The sequence below is a fragment of the Macaca nemestrina genome, chromosome 9 (assembly GCF_043159975.1).
Source record: "Macaca nemestrina isolate mMacNem1 chromosome 9, mMacNem.hap1, whole genome shotgun sequence".
In the NCBI taxonomy this organism is placed as follows: domain Eukaryota; kingdom Metazoa; phylum Chordata; class Mammalia; order Primates; family Cercopithecidae; genus Macaca; species Macaca nemestrina.
This window is the reverse complement of record NC_092133.1, coordinates 129,179,367-129,194,061: the sequence shown is the minus strand read 5'-3', so window position 1 is coordinate 129,194,061 and position 14,695 is coordinate 129,179,367.

The following is a 14,695-nucleotide window of genomic DNA, read 5'->3' as shown; positions in this document are numbered from 1 at the left end:
ACTCCAGCCATCGCTGGGTCCACGAAGTGTATTTCCCAGGAGCAAACACCGCAACTCACTCAGCCATACAGGATCAGGGAGACTCTGGGGTCCTGACGGGAGGTTTGCCACCTTCACTGCGTAGAATGCTAGGTGATTTTCTCTATCGCTTCTTATAGGAACCCTAAGTAGCTACAGCAGAAGAGAGAGTGGTTCACGTGCTTGCAGAGCTGTATTTCTCAAAGTCTGGTGTGTGTTCAAATCACCTGGAGAATGTGGAAGAAATGCAGAGGACCTGGCCCAACCCCTCTTCAGCAAGCCTGGGCCTCCGGCTTCTGTGTTAGTTCTCCAGGTGACGCTAGTACACACTGAAGTTTGAGAGTCGCCGTTGCAAAGGAGGCAGGTATGGTCTGATGCTCAGACAATATCATCAGGGCCCTCTCTTTTTCTCAATGTCTCCACCTGTCCATTGCTGTCTGGGTGTCATTCCATAGGGTCCTTCTTCATTACACGGTCAAGGCCACTAAAAGCTCTGGGTCACATCCTTTCAGCTCATTTCAAAGGCAGACAAGGAGCCTCTCAGTCCCTACATCCATATACAGGGTTTCAGGGAAAGACTGACTGGTCCATCTCGGGTCACATACTTGCCCCTCGTCACATGCTTGTGACCGTCACCGCACCCAGGGGACTGAGGGGGACTATAAGTCTCCAGACTTGTATCACTGCCCATTCCAAGAACCACTGGAGGGAGGAAGTGGGTGCTATGATTAGAAACCTCCCAGAACCTCACGGAATGGGGAAGTCAGAGCTCCTTGATGTAAAGAAGGCTGTGTCTCAAAGCAGAGGAGCAAGGGATGCTGGATACAATGCTGTTCCAAATACACGCAGCACAATGGTTTGCTCCCAAGTAGACTGAATTCTAATCACAGCCATAAGACTAGTAGCTTTAACAAGGGAGAGGCATTGGTAGTAGGGGGAGAGTTTAGTGTAGTGGTTGATATCAAGGGTTTGAGAGCCAAGTGAGGGCACCTACACACCAGTCAAAACAAATATGTTTCAATATTTTTACAGCCCATATTTTCTCACAGATGCACACCTGTTGAATATTTTCAGCCCTGAGTATCCTCTTAATAACCATACTTCCAGAACATAGGTATGTATGCTGTAGGATGTTGGAGTTACGCAAAGTCTCTTTCTGGAGCACTTGTTTTACTCAAATATTTGGGAAGGAAAACATCATTTGTGTATTAAAACAAACCTGATTACATTGCTGAACAGTGTGCAGAACAGACACAAATGTTTAGGATGAACATAAAATGTCAAGAAAGCTTGGGCTGGGTGTGGCGGCTCACACCTGTAGTCCCAGAACTTTGGGAGGCCAAGGGGGGGGGTGTGGATCACCTGAGGTCAGGAGTTCAAGACCAGCCTTGCCAACATAGTGAAACCTCACCTCTACTAAAAATACAAAAATTAACTGGGCATGGTGGCGCATACCTCTAGTCCCAGCTACTCAGGAGGCTGAGATAAGAGGATCACTTGAACCTGGGAGGTGGAGGTTGCAGTGAACTGAGATCACACCACTGCACTCCAGCTTGGGCGACAGAGTGAAACTCCAACTCAAAATAAATAAATAAACAAAACTATGCCGCCATAAAAAAGGGTGAGCTCATGTCCTTTGCAGGGACATGGGTGAAGCTGGAAACCATCATTCTCAGCAAACTAACGTAAGAACAGAAAACCAAGCACCACATGTTCTCACTCACAAGTGGGAATTGAACAATGAGAACACGTGGACACAGGGAGGGGAACATCACACACCGGGGCCTGTCAGGGGCTCAGGAGCTAGGGGAGGGATAGCATTAGGAGAGATACCTAATGTAGATAATGGGCTGATGGGTGCAGCAAACCACTATGGCACGTGTATACCTATGTAACAAAACTGCATGTTCTACACACGCACCCCAAAACTTAAAGTATAATAATAATAATAAAAGAAAATAAATAAATAAAAATAAAAAGAATGTCAAGGAAGCTCGAACGTGGAGTCCCTGACATAAGGGACCCTCCTGCAGCAAAGACTGCAAAGCATTGTCAGAGAAACTGCCCTATAGACAACATTTGTGTCCCCATTACAAATGTGGGACTGGCAGGGTGAAGACGTTGTCTAAAGGTGCAAAGCATACTTTTAAGTGGAGCAGGAATCCACACTATCCGCCTGGCTCAGAGCACCTGTGCTCTCAGCAATATCGTGCTGCCTTCCTGAACTCTAGCCCCTCGCTGGTCTTGCTGGTGTTATTTTGATTTTTGAGAAATCTAATCTTCAGTGGAAAGAAAAGTTATCGAATAGCTCTCCTTAGTGAAAGAACTCACTGAGCAGAACTTTGAGGTAAGGAAGAAGGTAGGTGGGACAGTTCTGCAATGGAATGAGTGATTATTCCACACCGTCAGGGAAGGCCTTTGCAAAGACAAACCGTTGTGTGTTTTGAGGTTTAGAGAGCCAAAGGCCAAGAAAGCCGCAGGAACAAAACAACATTCATCGCGTGGTGGAAATTTCAGAACCAGTTGCATAGGAAAGTTTGACACAGTCTTCTGACTGCAATTCAACCTGCTGGTCCAAAGTTCGAAGTTGTACAATAATTCCAAAAAGATTTGCATTCAAGTAAACACTTATCAAACTACTGGAAAATGGAGGGGTAAGACTGATTGTCTATACTGATGAGCTGAGAATTATTAGAAATATCATATGGAGATAGGGTTACAGATCATGAGTGAGTGCCAAGAGAATCATGACTCTCCAGCTACTGAGAGCATCTAATTTTCCTCTACAAGTCCTCTATAAACACTTGTCAAATGAATGTATAAATAAGTGAATACATCATAATTTTTTAAAGAAAAATGTTTCTCTCAAAAATTATTTTTCATATAACTGAAGCTCCCAGAGGTTACACTTGCATGTCCCCTGGCCTTAAGCACTATAGGGCACTGTTATATATCTCTGGAAAACAATGCACGGTTAAAGAGAGATGTGTGTCTTAGTCCATTTGGGCTGCTACAATGAAATACTATAGACTACCTGTCTTATAAAAAACAGCCATTTATTTCTTACAGCTCTAGAGGCTGTAAAGTCCAAGATCTAGGCAGTGTTAGACTTGGTGTCTGATGAGGGTGCACTTCCTTGTTCACAGGCAGTGCCTTCTCAGCTGTGTCCTCATAAGCTGGAAGGGGCTCCCTGGGGTTTCTTTTAAAATGGCAACAATGGCCAGACACAGTGGCTCACACCTAGTAATCCCAGTGCTTTAGGAGGCCAAGGCAGGTGGATTGCCTGAGGTCAGGAGTTCAAGACCAGCCTGGTCAACATGGTGAAACCCTGTCTCTACTAAAAATAAAAAATTAGCCAGGTGTGGTGGTGCACGCCTTGTAGTCCCAGCTACTCGGAAGGCTGAGGCAGAAGAATCACCTGAACCTGGGAGGCGGAGGTTGCAGTGAGCCGAGATCGTGCCACAGGACTCCAGCCTGGGCGACAGAGCGAGACTCCATCTCAAAAAAAAAAAACCATAAATAAAATAAAATGGCAACAATTCCATTCATGAAGGCATCACCTTCATGACCTAATTACTTCCCAAAGGCCCTACCCTCCTAATATCCTAATATGTTAGGATTTCAGCATAGAAATTTCAGAGGGACATTGGCCGGGCGCGGTGGCTCAAGCCTGTAATCCCAGCACTTTGGGAGGCCGAGACGGGCGAATCACGAGTTCAGGAGATCGAGACCATCCTGGCTAACACGGTGAAACCCCGTCTCTACTAAAATACAAAAAAAATTAGCCGGGCGAGGTGGCGGGCGCCTGTACTCCCAGCTACTCGGGAGGCTGAGGCAGGAGAATGGCGTGAACCCGGGAGGCGGGGCTTGCAGTGAGCTGAGATCCGGCCACTGCACTCCAGCCTGGGCAACAGAGCCAGACTCCGTCTCAAAAAAAAAAAAAAAAAAAAGAAATTTCAGAGGGACACAACCATTCAGACAACAGCATTGTGCCAAAAGTATCTCACAAATACATTGTGAATGAGAGAATGAGGGGTTTTGTTCAAAACTAAGGCATACTTTTTTATTCTCTCTCTTTATGGTTTCACAAAATTAGTAACACCTCATATCTACCTGGTACCTCTCCATTCATAAGGCAATATTTAATAGATGGTTTCCTTTGACTTCTTCAGTGACTTTCTTTTTTTTTTTTTTTGAGACAAAACCTCACTATGTCACCCAGGCTGGAGTGCAGGAGAGCAATCTTGGCTCACCGCAGCCTCAACCTCCTGGGCTCAAGTGATCCTCCCATCTCAACCTTCCAGTCAGCTGGGACTGCAGGTGTGCACTGCTATGCCTGGCTAATTTTTTAATTATTTTACATTATTTGTAGACATGGGGTCTCCCTATCAATGCCTAGGCTGGTCTCTAACTCCTGGGCTCAAGTGAATCTTCCAAAGTGCTGAGATTATAGGTGTTAGCCATCACGCCCAGCCAATAACAACATTTTTTTTTTTTTTTTTTTTTTTTTTTGAGACAGGGTCTTGCTGTGTCACCTGGGCTGGAGTGCAGTGGTGTGATCAGAGGTCACTGCAACCTCCAACTCCTGGGCTCAAGCCATCCTCCAACCTCACACTCCTGAACAGGTAAGACTACAAGTGTGCACCATCATGCCCAGCTAATTTTTAAATTTTTGGTGGAGATGAGGTCTCACTATGTTGCCCACACTGATCTCAAACTTCTGGGCCCAAGCAATCCTCCCACCTAGGCCTCCCTCCAAAAGTGCTGGGATTAGTGTGAGCCACTGCACCTGGTCTTGATAACTTTTTATGGTGGACAGAACAGGTGTCCCCCAGTTTTCACAGGAAGAATTTAATCCCCACAGCCACACAACTGTAAAGAAAGGCAAGTTAGGGTGCCCTGCTTGTGAGCCATTAAGGGAGTGCAGCCTCGTAGCTTCCTATTGGCTCCTGTCACTTCCGTAAAGTTCAGACAAGAGTCTCAGAAAGTAGAGAAGGAGGAGAGGTGCTGCCAGAAGCCTCAGACTGCCTCTGATGAACACATCCTTGGAGCGTTTGTAAGAATCCTGGAGGTTACTTCTTAGTTTGGGTTTTTGCATTTGATTAATCTCCCTCTCTATCAGTCTGTTCTCACACTGCTTATCAAGACATACCCAAGACTGGGTGATTTATAAAGGAAAGAGGTTTAATGGACTCACAGTTCTACATGGTTAGGGAGGCCTCATGATCATGGCAGAAGGCAAAAAAGAAGTGAAGACAAGTCTTGTCTTACATGGCAGCAGGCAAGAGGGAGCTTGTGCAGGGGAACTCCCATTTATAAAACCATCAGATCCTGTGAGACCTGTTCATTACCACGAGAATGGTCTAGAGGGCCCCGCCCCTCTGATTCCATTATCTCCACCTAGCCCTGTCCTTGACATGTGGGAATTATTACAACTCAAGGTGAGATCTGGGGCGGGACTCAGTGGCTCACGCCTGTAATCCCAGCACTTTGGGAGGCCGAGGTGGGCAGATCACTCGAGGTCAGGAGTTTGAGACCAGCCTGGCCAACATGGTGAAACCCCTTCTCTACTACAAATACAAAAATTAGCCAGGTGTGTTGGTTGGCACCTGTAGTCCCAGCTACTCAGGAGGCTGAGGCAGGAGAATCGCTTGAACCCAGGAGGCGGAGGTTGCAGTGAGCTGAGATTGCACCACTGGACTCCAGCCTAGGCGACACAGCAAGACTCGTCCGTCTCAAAAAAAAAAAAAAAAAAAGTGTGGTGGCAAGGTGAGATTTGCGTGGGGACACAACCAAACTATATCACCGTCTCAGAAGGCATTCTAAGCTTCTAAGCCCTGGTATTTGTGGAAGCTGGAACTATATCTATGAGCAGAAGTCTCAGCCCTAGACAGTAACACTCAGCAACGCTTCTGGTTTCCTGTAGAACCTTTCAGAATGAATGGAAACTCAGTAGCGAATTTTTTTGGTAAACCTGCATTTTTCTCGTCCTTGCTGAAGTGAAGCTGTAAGTTTAGACTCCAGGCTTGGCAACCCAACCTCTTTTCCTGAGGCTTGAGTCAGCACAAAGCGCTATGCATAAGTGCCCAAGTGAACTTGAAATATGGTCTGAATTCATCCTGGGAAGAAATGCTAAACTGAAGTTGTTCATTGTCAGTTAAAGAATTGAAGAGAGAGGGGCAGGGGGAGCCAATGGCCTGTTCTCCAGCTCTCTCCTGGCCCCCACCAATGCACAGGGCCCTTGCTATGCATGACTGTTAATGCAACTTTTAAAGCAATATTATTTTTGAATATAATTGTACAAGCTCATTTAATTACAGTCATCTAATGTAACTCGTTGCTTTTCAGGAATTTCAGGAAACGTTATGCCCAAAAAGGGTGGCGAAGCCTCAGAGAGACGAAACGATTTCCTTGGTTCAGTAAATAGCTCTTATCTTTCAGTCTGTCCCCAACCCAACAATTGTTCTCTAAATAATGTGCTTCCTATGAATCCTTGTTAACCTCATTCTAGAAAGGCAATGCCATCTAATGGAAAACGAGACTCAGGAGATCCATGTTCCAGGACAACATAATTATGTGAAGCTGATCAAACCCACACTTCCCTGGGCTTCATTTTCTCCTTAACCAAATGGAGAGAACAACAGCTCTCTGCAACCTCATGGTCAAATAAACCTACAGATCAAATAGGGAGGAAGACTGAAAAGCATTCTGAGCTCTTTAGAATAACGGGAGGTTCAACACTCTCGTTATTTGGAAAGAGATAATCATAAAGGTCAGTATGTATCTTTAGAATTTTCTCCATAGAACCCAGGCACTTGTGTGCAAATAAAAAACCCACACAATGCTTGGAATTCTGTCACCTTGTACACAGTGATCACTGAGCAAATATTTGTCGTTTGTGGAGTGACCTCACCCTACAGACCATTTCGAGTCTGCATGGAGAACCCAGGAAAACACAGCGAGGGAAGGACAGGTGTTGGGAGGGGGCACTGGGAGGGCTGGGGAGAGGCAGGTTATAATGAAAAGTGCGCCGCTGAGTATTTTCTTCCATTTCCATTCCATTTCTGCCTCTAAATGTTTCTCTGCCCAATTCTTATTCCTGGATAGAGCCTGATAGAACCACTTCTAGACAATAAAGACTGGGGTAGTCCCTGCACACACACACAAGCGTGCATGCACAACCACACACACATGCACACACACAAAAACAGTCACATACACACACACACATACACACAAATGCACTGTGATGGTCATACTGAGTATCAACGTGATCAGATTGAAGGATGCAAAGTATTGATCTTGGGTGTGTCTGTGAGGGTGTTGCCAAAGGAGATTCACATTTGAGTCAGTGGTCTGGGAAAGGCAGACCCATCCTCAATCTGGGTGGGCACCATCTAACCAGCTGCCAGCGCAGCTAGAATAAAGCAGGCAGGAGAAGTTGGGAGAAGCTGACTTGCTGAGTCTTCCAGCCTTCATTTCTCTCCCATGCTGGACGCTTCCTGCCCTTGAACATCAGATTCCAAATTCTTCAGCTTTTGGACTCTTGGGCTTACACCAGTGGTTTGCCAGGGGCGCTCAAGCCTTTGGCCACAGACTGAAGGCTGCACTGTTGGCTTCCCTACTTTTGAGGTTTGGGGACTCGGACTGGCTTCCTTGCTCCTCAGCTTGCAGATGGCCTATTGTAGCACTTCACCTTGTGATCGTGTGAGTCCATACTCCTTAATACACTCCCTCTCATACGTACATCTATTCTATTCGTTCTGTCCCTCTAGAGAACCCTAATACACACACACATGCCCGTGCACACATAAACACATACACACAACTGACCAAAAGTGAACCAAACAACAAACAATAAACTCGTTAATAAGATTTTCAATTGTTCAGCCTTCCCAAGCCTCCTGTCAATGCCTCTGATCTTCATAACAAGACATACACCATTGGCTTTAGCGTCTCTTTTGTCAGCGCTTCCGGAAAGCAAAGAGATGTTACCTAGAATTTGAGTGTGAATTTAAATGGTGCTCAAGGTTTCTTTGCAAGGCGTCAGTAAACAGAGTTTCCATTTTCCAGACATCATTCCACAGTCTGACCACCCTCTCCACCCACACCTTCCTGCTGGTTTGCCGCTTCCCACAGCTGCTGCTAACACAATCCAGATGTTCAAATCCATCAGGGCCCTTTGACCTCTTTCTGCTGGTCTGAACATGCCTAAGAGAGAAAAGATGTATTTGTTGGGACAAGGGGTCGATTCTGGGCTAGAAAACCAAGGGAGGACTTCATTGTAATCTAAGGGCAAGCATTCTTTCATTTCATGGGAAACATTTTATTTCATTTATTCAACAAACACTGACTCAGCATCTACTATGTGCATGTCACTGGGCTAGTGTTGGAAATACGAGGAGAACCAACACATGGGACCTTGTCCTCAAGAAGCTCCTGGTGGCCAGGTGCGGTGGCTCACACTTGTAATAGTGGACAGATTGCTTGAGCTCAGGAGTTCGAGACCAGCCTGGGCCACATAGCAAAACCACATCTCTACAAAAAAATACAAAAATTAGCCAGGCTTGATAGTATGCACCTGAAGTCCCAGCTCCTCCAGAGGCTGAGATGGGAGGATTGCTTAAACCCAGGAGGTCGAGGCTGCAGACAGCCGAGATCGTACCACTGCACTTTAGCCTGGGCAACAGAATAAGACCCTATCTCAAAAATAAATAAATAAATAAATTTTTCTTTAAAAAAAGAAGCTCCTAGAGAAGGAAAGCAATCATTGCAAACTGGGAAGTGCTAGGGTAGAGTTTACAGCAATGCACTTAGGAGTCCTGAGGAAGGAGGAAGGACACCTCCTGGCCTGACGGTAATGACAGGTAAGTACGAGGAAGGCTTCTCAGGGAAGAGGACACATGCCAGGAAGGTGGAGGTGGTGGCATTCCAGCTAGGGAACCACTTAAGGGAATAAAGCATCTGACAATATTTTATACTTTTAATTTTTGTTTAAAAAAGATACCTTGGCTGGGCGCAGTGGCTCATACCTGTAATCCCAGCACTTTGGGAGTCTGAGGCAGGAGGCTCATTTGAACCCAGAAGTTTGAGACAAGCCTGGGCAATATAGCAAGAGCCCATCTCTATGAAAAAAAAATTTTAATTAGCTGGGTGTGGTAGTGCATTCCTATAATCCCAGCTACTCGGGAAGTTGAGGCAGGAGGATTACTTGAGCCTGGAGAGGTCGAGGCTGCAGTGAGCTGAGCTGGCACCACAGTACTCCAGTCTGGGTGACACACTCTGCCTCAAAAAAAGAAATAAAAAGAAAAAAAGAAGAAAGAAGGACAAAAGGAAGGAAGAAAGGAAGGAAGGAAGGAAGGAAGGAAGGAAGGAAGGAAGGAAGGAAGGAAGGGAGGGAGGGAGGGAGGGAGGGAGGGAGGGAGGGAGACACCTGGCATCTCAGAGACAGCACGTGTATCCGGTATCCTCCATGAGACCCATCCTTCTCCCCCCGCCTATTGACTGATCATATCAATAGGTAATGGGTTCCCTCACCCTCTGGCTTCTCACTGGGTTCAGTCGAAGGAGATCACTAGCAGATCTAAGTGAGGGAGGAGAGTGAAGTCAAGACACTTACTCCACTGGCTCTCACCTTCAGGTCACTGAAGGTCAAGGCTCCCTTCAAGGCAGTCTTTCCTATGAAAGACTCTGCTTCTGGTTCCTGTGTCTGCTTCCTCCCCTCATTCTTCTGGATGTGGGAGTTGTCACAGCTTTTCTGCCATTACTAGTATCCCTGGTGGCTGCTCTACATCTCACCCACACTTTCATAACTAGCCCCTTTATTTATTTATTTATTTTCATTTTTATTTATTTTTAAATTTTATTTATTTATTTATTTTTTGAGACAGACTCTCACTCTGTCGCCCGGGCTGGAGTGCAGTGGCATGATCTGGGCTCACTGCAAGCTCCACCTCCCACGTTCACGCCATTCTTCTGCCTTAGCCTCCCGAGTAGCTGGGACTACAGTTGTGTGCCACCATGCCCGGCTAATATTTTGTATTTTTAGTAGAGACAAGGTTTCACCTTGTTAGCCAGGATGGTGTCGATTTCCTGACCTCATGATCCGCCCGTCTCTGCCTCTCAAAGTGCTGGGATTACTGGCGTGAACGACCACACCCAGCCAACTAGCCCCTTTATTAAGCTCTCCTTGCATTATTCTAATTTGAGGGCCATCTATTTCCTGCTGGAACCTTGACTGATACAACAAATAGATCAGGGAGAACAGGATGCAAAAACTATATATATGCTATGATGGTAGTGATGATGTCTGATTGATCCATTCATTATTTCATGGGCATTTGTTGATTGATTGATTGATGGTTAACAAAGTGAAAAGCACAATGGGTAAGAAAACCATATTTCCTGGGTTGTATGATACAGTGTTCGTGACAACATTCCTTGTTATGATCAGGCTTATTTTATTTTTAGAGACAAGGTCTAGCTTCCATCACCCAGGCTGGAGTACAGTGGTACCATCATAGTTCACTGCAGCCTTGACCTCCTGGGTTCAAGTGGTCCTCTTACCTCAGCCTCCCAAAGTGCTGGGACTACAAGCATGAGCCCCTGTACTCAGCCCTAAGCTATGTACTTTAATTTGGGGTTCAGAAAATATGATCTCAGTAGCTGTGGGTAAGGGAAGAATGAGAAACATGGGATCTGTACTCTCACAGTACAGAGGTTAGCTCAGTCCTGCAGAGTCCATGTCTCTAAAAGAAAAGAGCAAACGGAGAAAGTCTAAGACACAATCAAGTGCCACTTCTGCACTCTGCAGGTTACTCTGCAGGCCAAGCTCCCTCGCCCTGTTGAATGGTAAGGCTGCTGATTCGGAATCGAAACTTCCATAATCACAAAGTCCCGGTATGAGCCAGGCAGTGAGCTGAAAGCTTTTCACACAATACTGAATTTATCTTTATGACAACCCTATAAAACAGGCCTTATCTTCCTCATTCAACAGAAGGGAAAGCCGAGGCTTAAAACATTAAACTTGACTGAGTGTGGTGGCTCATGCCTATAATCCTAGCCCTTTGGAAGACTAAGGCGGGTGGATCACTTGAGGTCAGAAGTTCGAGACCAACCTGGCCAACACGGTGAAACCCCATCTCTACTAAAAATACAAAAAATTAGCCAGGCATGGTGGCGGGTGGCTGTGATCCCAGCTACTCAGGAGGCTGAGGCAGGAGAATCGCTTGAACCTGGGAAGCGGCGGTTGCAGTGAGCTGAGATTGTGCCACTGCGCTCCAGCCTGAGCTACAGAGTGAGGTGCTGTCTCACACACACACACACACACACACACACACACACACACACAAAAGTAGGCAGCATCTGGACTTGCATCTGCATCTGGAGCGAAGACCACACATTCCCACCTATATTACTGCATCATCTCTCCTCAGAATAGACAACCCTTGGCCAAGACCAAAGGGTGTTTAGTGAAGAAGAGACAGTTATAGGTTTGGAGGCAAGCACTATCCTGCAATTGTGGTTTAATCTCTGTTATTCCATCCACACAGTAAGAAGCAGGCTGGGAGGGCAATCGAGGGGAGCCCCCTTTGGATTCTGCATGGTACAGTCAGACATCCACCCACAATTTGCTCTGGGTGGAAAGAAGGGAGAAGGGACAAGAAAAACAAGGTGTACCCCTGGGGCACACCAAAGATGTGCTCCCGTGGCGGCTCTGCTCCCTTGGAATCATCTGGGCATTATCGCTTTATTGGAGACTGCAGTATTCGTTGGAGGGGTACTAAACCCATTTGGAGTTTGAGGCTGTTGTACTTGTGACTGGGGCTGAGGGTGGCGTGACTTCATCATATGCTTCCTTTAGGGACAAGGGCAGACAACCTAGCCACATAGGAGGGTTTTTATGAGTGGCAAGCAATATAAATGGCTGTAAATTTAAAGTACCCCATAAATTCTGTAGAATTCATATTTAAGACCCGTTGATGCCCTCATAAAAAGCTACCTTACTTTCCCCCTCTGCCGAACATCCCCCTATGGCATGGTTTATGCCTGTTGTCTCAGCATGACTATTAACGGTGTCCCCGTGTACTCTCAACAGTGTCGAATTGGATGATAAATTGTCACTCTTCCTTTGCTGTATGCAATTGGTCAACAAAGAAAGGTGGGCGAGGCAGTGGGCTCTGAGCTTCAAATAGCCCAAGTGTGGTTGCAGAATGAATGTTGTCTTGCTGCATAGGCCTGGGTTATTCAATTATCCTCTCTGATTCTTTATGTGCCAAGTGAGAATAAAATATGTGGCCAATGACTTTTACGAGCCATAATAAATAGAGGTGGTTCATAGAGTTATAGATCTTTTAGCTAGAAACAACCTCAAGAGATCATTCAGGGTACAGGGCTATGACGAGCCATGCAGAAATCGCAGGGATGTGGTCAGCCTTCACTAGGGTCCTCTGTTACTGTTTTGGAGAAACCTACCAAGTCAACCCAGCCATGATAAACATCACAGAGAGCTGATGACTTGGCGACTTATGTTTTTTATCAGGTGGAATTCTAACTTTCAATTAGTCTACATCTGTGTGTGTTTTTTAAATATAACTTTTATTGTATATATTTAAGGTATACGGCTGGGCAGGTTGGCTCATGCCTGTAATCCCAGCACTTTGGGAGGCCGAGGCAGGTGGATCACCTGAGGTCAGGAGTTCAAGACCAGCCTGGCCAACATGGGGAAGGGAAACTCCATCTCTACTAAAAATATATAAAAATTAGCCAGGCGTGGTGGTGGGTGCCTGTAATCCCAGCTACTCGGGAGGCTGAGGTAGGAGAATTGCTTGAACCCAGGAGACGGAGGTTGCAGTGAGCCGACACGGTGCCACTGCACTCCAGCCTTGGCGACAGAGTGAGAATCCGTCTCAAAAAAAAAAAAAAAAAAAAAGGATACCACAGGACACTATGGGATACATAAGATAGTAAAATGGTTATTAGAGTGAAGCAAATTAACACATGCATTATCTCACATACTTACTCTTTTGTTTAATTTTGTGTGGCAAGAGCAGCTAAAATCTACTCGTCTAGCAGGAAGGGCAAATAGAGTACAATTTTTTTTTAGTGGCAGTTTCATGTTGTAGGTAACATTCCGAGACATGGTTATCTTACGTATTGTTTTGCTTTGTATCCACTGACCTCCACGTCCCCATCTCTTCTCCCCACCTACCCTTCCCACCCCTGGTAACCACTGTTTTATTCTCTACCTCTGTATGAAGTGTTTGACTTTTTTTCCACATGTAAGTGACCATGTAATATTGTAAACAGTATTTGATTTTCCACATGTAAATGAGATAAGTGAGATGATGTGTCTATATACAGTATTTGTTGCTTTTTTTAGATTCCACATGAAATTCGATCATGCAATATTTTTCTTTCTGAGTCTAGCCTATTTCACTTAGCATATTGTCCTCCAAGTTTATCTGTGTTGTGGTAAAGGGCTGGGTCTTCTTTCTTAAGGCTGAGTGATATTCCACTGTATGTATATACCACAGTTTCTTTATCCATTCACGCACCGATGGACACTCAGGCTGTTTCCATATCTTAGCTGGTAGGAAAATGCTGCAGTGAACCTGAGAGTAAAGATATCTTCATGAGGTGGTGATTTCATTTCCTTTGGATATATGCCCAACAGAGGGATTGCTAGGGCATATGGTAGTTCTATTTTTAATTTCTTTAAGACTTCCATATTGTTTTCCATAATGGCTGCACCAGCCTACATTCCCTTCCACAGTACATAAGCGTTCCCTTTTCTCTGCACTGTCACCGATATTTGCTATGTTTTGACTTTTGTTTGAGACGGAGTTTCACTCTTGTTGCCCAGGCTGGAGCGCAATGGCTCGATCTTGGCTTACAGCAACCTCTGCCTCCTGGGTTCAAGCGATTCTCCTGCCTCAGCCTCCCAAGTAGCTGGGATTACAGGCATGCACCACCACGCCCAGCTAATTTTGTACTTTTAGTAGAGACGGAGTTTCTCCATGTTGGTCAAGGCTGGTCTCTAACTCCTGACCTCAGGTGATCTGCCTGCCTCAGCCTCCCAAAGTGCTGGGATTACAGGCGCAGGACACTGTATTTTGAATTTTTGATAATAGCCATCTTAATGGATGTGAGGTGAAATTTCATAGTGGTTTTCATTTGCATTTTCCTGATGACTAATGACACTGAGCACCTTTTCATATTAATGTTGGCTATTTCTTTAGAGAAATGTCTATGCAGGTCTTTTGACCATATTTTAAATCAGGTTATTTATTTTTCTCTTATTGAGTTATATGAGGTCTTTACAAGTTGTAGATATTAACCCCTTATCAGAGATATATTTTGTATATTTTTCCCAACTTATAGGTGGCTGTTTCACTTTGATGATGGTTTCCTTTGCTGTGTAGAAGCTTCTTAGTTTGATATAGTCTTGCTTATTTATTTTCAATTTTATGGCCAAGTTTTTGGTGTAATATGCAAAACATCATTACCAAGGCCAATGTCTAGGAACTTTTCCCCTGGTGTCCCTTTTCAGAAATTTTGCAGTTCCAGGTCTTATGTTTAGGTCTTTTGTCCCTTTTGAGTTGATTTTTGTGTACGTTGTAAGATAAGGGTACAATTTCATTATTTTGCATGTGGGAATCCAGTTTTTCAGCTCCAT